At 39.9% G+C, this 8,806-nt stretch overlaps 1 non-coding gene across 1 annotated transcript; it reads left to right on the top strand.

Annotated features, from left to right (window-relative positions):
- Positions 1–7,821: 7,821 nt before the first annotated feature.
- LOC128572147 (U6 spliceosomal RNA) lies at positions 7,822–7,928 on the top strand. Its single transcript, XR_008376060.1, has one exon. It is a non-coding gene; the product is annotated as a U6 spliceosomal RNA (small nuclear RNA).
- The last annotated feature ends 878 nt before the right edge of the window (positions 7,929–8,806 follow it).

Below are 8,806 nucleotides of genomic sequence, written 5' to 3'. Positions count from 1 at the left end.
AAAAGGAATCATCAGAGCTGTACTGGCCACATCTTGGGCTTGGGATCACCGTCCCAAAGGAAAGACTTTTAAAAACATAATATGAATTTAAAATGTCTCAGATGCTTTTAAAATTAAACGTTTGGATTTTTTTTTTTAATTTCCATTCTCTCATATCCACAGAACAGATTGCTAGTAAAGAAAGATTATTTCTTCATGCAAAATGGCTATAAAGGTGACACCAGCTTTACTTTACATCTTTACTCCTGGGCAAGGGCAAACACGTACAGGGTCAGAGCAGAGAACAAATGTGGTGAAGACCCAAAAGACAAAGGCTATGAACTCAAAGGACGAGACTAATTGGCTTCAACTTGTGAGAAAAGATGAGCATTTAACTATTCCATAGTTTTCATGTTGATTCAAAAAGATAAGAGCTTCTAGAATTGCAGCAAAAGCGATTTGGACTGGCTGTGCAGAATACGTCCTGGATGTGACCACCCCTGAGTCTCCAGAAAGCCCCCAGCCTTCAGAATAGCCTGCCCTGGAGGCCCATGCACCCTGAACAAACCCAGAAACCAGCTGATGGCTTTGTTATAATCACTCAGAGAAGTAAAAAAAACTGCCCTTTTTGTAGTGAAAGGCAGAAATATCAGCCTAAAATGAAAACCTATTTTTTCCCTCCCTGCATCGGTTTCCTTTTTTCCTTAGACACCCCCAGTCAGGTAAGGAGCCCCCCACTTGATGTTCATTTTGTCAAATCCGCTTGTACAACTCAAAATTTAAAAAAAAAAAAAATCAAGTCAGGTCAAAATGTAAAAACCATCTGGAACAGAATGTCATCCTACATTTGAGATGAGGAAAAGGGACAAACATGTTTGTCGTTCAGTCTTAACGTTACAGGCCCCGGGATCACAGCCAAACGTCACAGGGGCCTCCGCCGGTGACTGATTGGACAGGCAGCTTAGGAGTGCAGCCTAAATTTTTAAAAAGGCTCAGCCTCCGCAAAACCAGGCTCTTCGTTTTCATCTTTTTCTTGACATTTTGCTCCTAAAATTAGCTTTTTGATGAGAAAATTGCAGTGAGTCATAGCAAAGCTAGTTAAAGGTGAGGCAAAAACCTGAGATTGAAATTGCGTTGGTTCTGCTTTGCTGTAGTGATCGTGCCTGGTAATTGGACATTGGAATTAGAACTGCTATGACCTTTTACAATAAAAAGAGAAAAAAGCTCCATTCAATTTGCCGGAATTTTTTTCTATATTTAAAGCACATTTTTAATGAAGTCATTTACTCTTATTGTTAAATTAGCAATAACACACAGCCTGATTCTCATGTTGCTCCATACATGTATTCAGAAAGTATACTTCTCATATCAATAAAAACAAACCTGTTTCTCACTTCCCTAATCCCTTCTTGCTCCATTCCCAACTTGCCACAGCCTCCCCTGTTTATGGAAGTTACTAGAGTAACATCACCTCAGCCCCACACTTGGGGAAGCTTGGGGTTCTTCCCTCTAAACCACGTGAGTTCTGTTTCTCCTCCCTCAGGAATAGGTAATGTCATCCAGTATGCTGCCTCCAGAAAAATGTGCTAGCAGGTTCTAGACCAGTGGCTGTAAACTTGTCATTGTGGAAGAAGAGTGAAGGCCAAGGCCCAGGACACTTTCTTCAAGCCTCTGGGTGCTATGTGCATTGAAAAATAAATCCTTTATGACAGTGACATGAAGGGATAGAAACCCAGCAACTGCACTACACACTCTATCTCCTTTAACCTGCACAACAGCCCCATGAAGTAAGTAGGATTTTTTTATGTCATTTACCAGATTTTATAAATGCTGAATTGAATTGCCTAACATCTTGATAAGTATCCAAGTTCTCAAAGCCAGATGGCAAAAATGTAGAGAAAGAGAGAGAGAGAGAGAAAAAAAAAAAAAAAAAAACCCTCCCCTTCTGATAATGCTGACCATTGCCACCTATGGAGAGGCCCACAGTTGTTACAATTGCTGAGCCCTGTGTCACCTCTTCAGTGGCAGATTACCATATGTCATTTAGGGCTATTGTTTTAAAGTGGGATAAAGGAAGAGACCTGGTGTTCCTGGTTCCAATTATGTACCCAAAAATGAGAACAAGATTACAATCTCTTTCTCTAAAACACTTCACTAATGTTATATATATCATCTGTTTATGGTTTTGTTTGTTTGTTTTGTTTTGTTTTTGAGACTGAGTCTCAAGCTCTCGCCCTGGGTAGAGTGCCATGGCATCATCATAGCTCACAGCAACCTCCAACTCTTGGGCTCAAGCAAACCTCGTGCCTCAGTGTTTTGGTTTTTTGATTTTTGCTTTTGCTTTTTCTATTGCTAGTAGTGATAGGGTCTCACTCTTGTTCAGGCTGGTCTCAAACTCGGGAACTCAAGCTATCCACCCGCCTCGGCTTCCCAGAGTGCTAGGACTACAGGCATAAGCCACCACATCTGGCCCTGTTTATGTTTTTAATCATTTAATAAATGCTTACTGACTACCACTATATGTTCAGCTATATCCAGACACTTAAATAGGATACAATATTCCTCAAAACAAAAGAAACATTTTTAAAACCTGGTCCTCATAGAGCTTATATTCCAGAGGACAGAGATCAACTATAGAAAATAAAAATAAGTAAAACATAGAAATAGGTAAAAAAAAAAAAAAAATAGAAACAGAAGTAAAATACACACTGTGTGAGAAGATGCTCTAAGAGCTATTAAAAAAGAATATGGAGGGCAGTGCCTGTGGCTCAAAGGGGTAGGGCGCCGGCCCCATATGCCAGAGGTGGCGGGTTCAACCCCAGCCCCGATCAAAAAAAAAAAAAGAAAAAAACTGCAATAAAAAAAGAATATGGAAAAAATTAACCGAAAGCTTTTAGATGAAAGACAGGAGTTCATTTTAAACATGAGATTTAGATACACATTAGACAAGCGGGGATCACCCACACAGACATGCATGTGGGCAGTTGGATAAGCAAGTCTGAAAATCAGGAGCTGGACCTGGGATCAGTATGCAAATTGGGGAGTCTTTTACAAAAAAAAAAAAGAGAGAGATACTGAAAGCCATGAAACTGAATGACACCAGCAAGACGCAGCCTAAAAACAAAAGGGAAGTCCAAGGATTAAAGTGAAGTCACTTCAATATGTTGAGACCTGAGGATGAAGGAAAACCAAAGTGTTTCCCAAGGTGAGGAGTGATCAACCACATCAAATGATACCGATAAATCAGAGTAGATTATGAAACCAATTGATAATCACTCACACTTTCTTATGAAAGATAGATCACAACTATAGCCCAGGATGAAGGAGAGAAGTAGAGGGGATGGGAGGGAAGGGGGGAGGTTGGATAGAGGGAGGGTAAATGGTGGGACCAGACCTGTGGAGCATATTATATGGGTACAAGTCAAATCTACCAAGTATAGAACATAAATGTCTTAACACAATAATTAAGTAAATGGGGTGAAAGCTATATTAATTAGTTTGTTGTAACCATTCCAAATTATATTAAAAAAATCAACACATTGTACCCCACAAAAGCATAAATGTATTCATGATCTATGTGTATATGACTTAATAAAAGGAAAAAAATAAGGTATGTGGAAGTCAATTAGAAATAGAAGCCTAGTGCAAAAGGAATAAAGAGATTTATTTATGAATTTGAAAAAAAAATCAAAGTAGATGAAGAGAGAAAAATGGCTAGTAGCTTTATCAGTATGGAAATCATTCATAAGAAAAATGCAAATAAGGATATAGGTCTGACTACCAGGTACACACCTAGGGATGGAACCACAGCCAAGCCTCCATTGCAATTGGGATAAATCAGTGGGAAAGAAGATGGACTTTGGAGTCTGACAGGCCTGGACTTACATTCTATTGTAGCAGTCCCCTTGCTTCTGAGCTGCAGGACTTTGGATACATCCCTTAAATTCAGTATGATATCTCAGTTTCCTTATTTATAAAATGGGGGTGTTGTTAGTACCACCATTGAATTGCCTCTAACTATATACCAGATGCAGTTTTTAGTGTCTTATCTTACTGGCTTATTTAATGATCATTAAAGTGGGAGTCATTATTTTACCCATTTGGCACAAGAGAACCTGACCCCAGAGATGTCAATGACTGAGGCAAGGACCTTGAGGTAGTGTGTGCCAGGCAGCACTCCTGCCATTGCCCCGAGTTGAATGTGAGCTGGACCTGGTGACTCACTTCTAACAAAATATGGCAAAAGTGATGGGCTGTCACTTGTAAGATTAGGTTGCAAAGAGACTCTGACTTCCACCTTCCTAACCCTCTCATTCTCCCTCATTCTCTTTCTCACTCACTCTGTGAGAAGCCAACTCCTGTATTGTGAGCTCCCAGGAGAGAGTCCCTCTTGGCAAGAAACTGGTATCTCTAGCCCACCTGATCTGAGGCCTGGCAATGGCCATTCCCCCTCAGCTGAGCCTTCAGATGAGACCACAGCCCAAGCTGACAATGGCTGCACCCTTGTGAGACACCCTGAACCAGAGGACCCAGGTAGATCATGCCTGGATTCCTGATTCACAGAAATAGTCAGGTAATAAATGCATATTGTTTTTAGCAGCTAAGTTTTGAGGTAATTTGTTACATGTGATATAATTGGTATAGGTGATAAATCCAGACTTTCTGATGCCAGAGCCTACTTTAAAAAGGGAAAAGCTGTGGAAAAGAATACTGTTAAGATCTCTATATGGTTATAAGATTTCATCATTCTCATTGAGTCCCTCCGTTGCCTTTTCAAAGTCCCAAATTCAAGACAAGCTAGAGCTCTGAAGTGAAGCCACTCCAAGTTACAATTGTCATCAAGATTATAGTCTCCAGAGTGATCTTATAAGTAGGCAGCTGGCTCTAAACAGTCACAAATGGATGTGATAAACAGAGACACTCTCCCTGATACCTTTCTCTTCTACAAAGTCAAAACTACACAAATGCTTTTCATCAGGCCTCAGGATTTAATACAGACATACTCTTTTCATGTAAGTTCTTTAAAAGAACTTATTAGAAAGTTATTTTAAATATAGGATTTAAGATATTTTTAAAAATCAAAGCAGCCTAGCACAAATCACACTATGGACTTCTCTAACACATGAAACTGAACTCTAAAAACCAACAAAGTCAGCCTTGAGGGGAAATAAAAAGGGGTTCATGAAAATACTGAAGATGTATTCATCAGTGGCATACAATTAATTTGGTTTGCATGGAGAAGAGTTCAGTGCACTAGATTGAGTATAATACAAATTAGTGTTTTGGGCACTACCTGACTACCTTCTTTTCTCCTAGCAGCTTCCTGTGAGTCCCAGCCCTCAACCCCAGTCCTCACAGTATTTGAGATTCATAAAGAATAAGGTTCTGGGCCTCTAAACCAATTGCCCTAGAATTGATCATTTTTACAACTGAGCATCTATTTAGTACCCTCCAAAAGTAATATATAACATAGTCTGGACAAAACTGTACTTTAAATAATCTCTGAATGACCTTCTATTCTAAATTATTCAAAAATGCCAGAACTATGAGGGGCGGATGAGAAAGTGGTTATAGCAATAGGGAACCATGATTACCAAAAAAGTAAGAAGTTGTCAAGAAGTGCTTTTAACATTAGTCTCATTAGCAGCACACCAGAATACCTAGAGTTAGAGTAAAGCTCAAAAGCCAAATATTCAGCTCATGTGAAATGCATGAATTTTGAGTTTTACTTTTCTGATTTGAAACACGGAGCACATTTTAGAAATTTAAAGCCTAAGGAAGCTCTAACTTGCTCTGAGGACTCTGTGCCTCTTGCACATGAAATTTTTATTCAAACAACTTAATTTCCAAATACTTTCACACAGAATTTAATTGAATTGAATATGAGCACAAGGTATATAATTTAGTGGTTATATATAGTGGTGTTGCACAAGATATATAATTTAGTGGTTAATGAGGAAGTCTTGAGAATTTATATCCAGAGTTCAAATAAAGATAAAAGGAGTGCCATATCATTAAATACCAATAACGAGAATTTAAAATACTTTAATCTTGAGAAAACTTTATTTTAGAATTAAATATTCAAGTGTTTAAAAGCAATTAAAGTGCAAGTATTTGGTATATATTTTTGGCAATAACTTAGTGTTCAGACATTATTAAAATGTCTTCAATCCTTACATGAACCTTAGGCTCAGTCTGTTCCAAGCCAGAGGCTTCATACCTAAATTTAAAGCCTAAAGAAAAATGTATCTCAGGCTGGAATGAAATTTGGAGCAAGAGATAAGATTAAGTAAATTAAACCTAAAAAAACAGAATAAAATATATATTGTTTAGAAATCAAACGTAGCCTGCCCTTGAAATGTTTCAACTATTTAAAATTCTGAAATGCATAAAATAGCCACAAGGGGGTGCTGCTGATAAACCAACAACAGCCCTGTCTGGGCCACTCCAGATAACACAACTAAACAATCTTGCAATTTCTTGACTACTGGAATATCAAGATGAACTCAGAGAATTCATAACAGGAGAGGAGAGATTTTTAAATAAGAGTATGTTTAAGAACACATACCCTCAAATAGAGTATGAAACATAAAAATAAGTTATCAAAAGGCAAATAGAAAGGAGTACAAGACCTTTACTTTTCCTTACAGTCTCATCACAGATTTATATCATTTGTTATTTCCCAAAGAGAATGAAGAGAAAATATATTTAAGTCGTTTAAGCAAGCAGTCTTTTAAGTCATTTAAGAAAGCAAGCTTCTTTTCAAGACAGCAGTCAACTTCAAATATATTTTCTCTTCATTCTCTTGGGGGAATAACAAAAAAAAAAAAAAAAAAAAACGCTCCCAGGATACTCAAAAGCTGAGTTTTTCCTGCAGATCCCCTGCCACCCGCCCAGTCAGTCTCCAATTACAGGACACATCATAGTCGGTTAAAAGTGCTGTCTTTTAACTTTACATAAACCCGGGCTAAGTAAAAAAAAAAAAAAAAGTAAACAAACAAAAGTCCTTACTCTTCAACGTTTAAAATGCAAATTGGGTTTTGAAATTCTGAGTCAGGCTTTGCTGTGCTCAGAATTAATTCCACTATTTTTAACTTCCCTCAAGTGAAGTCATCAAGGAAAGAATCGTTAAAACTTTAGGACTAAAAGTTACATGCAGTTTTATTACTTAGCTGAAAAGCTTTCCATAGGAATGACAATATAAAAAAAAAAAAGTGAAGCTTCTCTCACAGTGCTGGGTTATTGTCTTTCCAATAAAAGCATTTATTTGATTAATAAGACCTGCAATGCCTTGAGACTCAATCATTTTTCAATAATTGTTTTCAAAATGAATTTTTTAAAGTTGTTTCCTTCAATCATAATACCCTAACCTATTATGCTCAAATCCACTGCAATTTTGCTACTTTGGGTATTTCATTCCCCCTATACACACTTCTCTGAACTGTAATGAACAAAGCATTAATTAAATGAGACTAAAATAAAGTGGGTGAGCATGCCTGGCATGTACCAGAAGCCTCTAGTGTTCCCAATATGCTTCTCTCTTTGGGGGAAGAACACCCTTTCCTCTGCTTACACACAGGACGACTTTATCCATAGCTGGTGTGAGCCACTGCCCACATGCTGTGGTGTAGAGTTCTGGGAGATTCTCCAAGCCAGTGACTTACCACACTGAAGCCTGACATTCCTTCCCTGGATGGTGCCTTGTGTGTTGGGCTGTGGGCAGTGCTGAGTGGCCACAGGTGATGTATAAAGCACGGTCCTTAATCATAGCAGCTTAAATACAATGAGGCCTGTGAAACACTGAGCTATGCATGGAAAGCATGTGATCAAATGCTAAGCTGCGTGCTCGCTTTGGCAGCACATATACTAAAATTGGAATGACACAGAGAAGATTAGCATGGCCCCCACGCAAGGATGACACGCAAATTCGTGAAGCGTTCCATATTTTTGGACAGGAGTCCCCTCCCCCATGAGAACAGCTCAGAGTGCCCCACAAACAAACAAGCAGAGTTCAAAGGTCCACCCACTACACTCCATGGGAGACATCCTCTAAAAACTAGACCTACCTCCCCTACTAGGGTGCCATGGCGTTCTTCTGCCAGGCATAAAACTGTATAAAACTGTACATATTCTCTACCTGCAATTCTGAGCTCCCAGCACTCCCCTCCACTCTCACTCTGAGGTCTGGAGGCCTGTCCCCCAGGAGTCCAGATTCTTGGGTGATTTCTCAAGGGGTGTGGACAGTGCCTAAACTGCAGCTGTTCAGTGCTGACTCTGGGGCACGGGAGCAAGGAGAGGACGGTCAGCTGAGAGGGAACCACACCAGAGCAGGAGTGTCCAGAGGTGCAGAGCAGCAGCCGTCTTTTAGCAATAATACGGCTCACTCCAGGATATTCTGAAGCCACACCCCCTGTCTCCCTGGGCAATCAGAGGAGGCTGGGCATCTACTCAGGTGGCAACCACCATGGAACAGATCTGGGACAGAAACACAGTCCCCGGGAGTAAAGAGTTTGCCTGAGATGGTACCGGCCTGGGTGGAGCATGGGGACTAGAAACACATGCGCAGAACTGGGAAGTTCCCAGGGTAGGGCTGACGGAGAGGACCACTTTACTGAGCTTAAGATGCACCCGGCCCTCAGGGGCTCATCAGCCTATACACAAAGGAAGACAGGTGGCTAGAAGTGACAGCTAACCAAATACAAACCTGCAGGAGCAAAGACAGTGCCTGAGGCACAGGCTCTGGGAACTCAAAACAGCTTCTCTTCTGCAGGGGAATTTAGCAGGGACAGAAACAAATTCCCGCAAAGTTGTTCTGTTCTGTTCTGTC

Source organism: Nycticebus coucang, chromosome 19 (genome assembly GCF_027406575.1).
Source record: "Nycticebus coucang isolate mNycCou1 chromosome 19, mNycCou1.pri, whole genome shotgun sequence".
Lineage (NCBI taxonomy): Eukaryota > Metazoa > Chordata > Mammalia > Primates > Lorisidae > Nycticebus > Nycticebus coucang.
The sequence above is the reverse complement of the archived record's forward strand: the minus strand, read 5'-3'. Positions and strand labels throughout refer to the sequence as shown.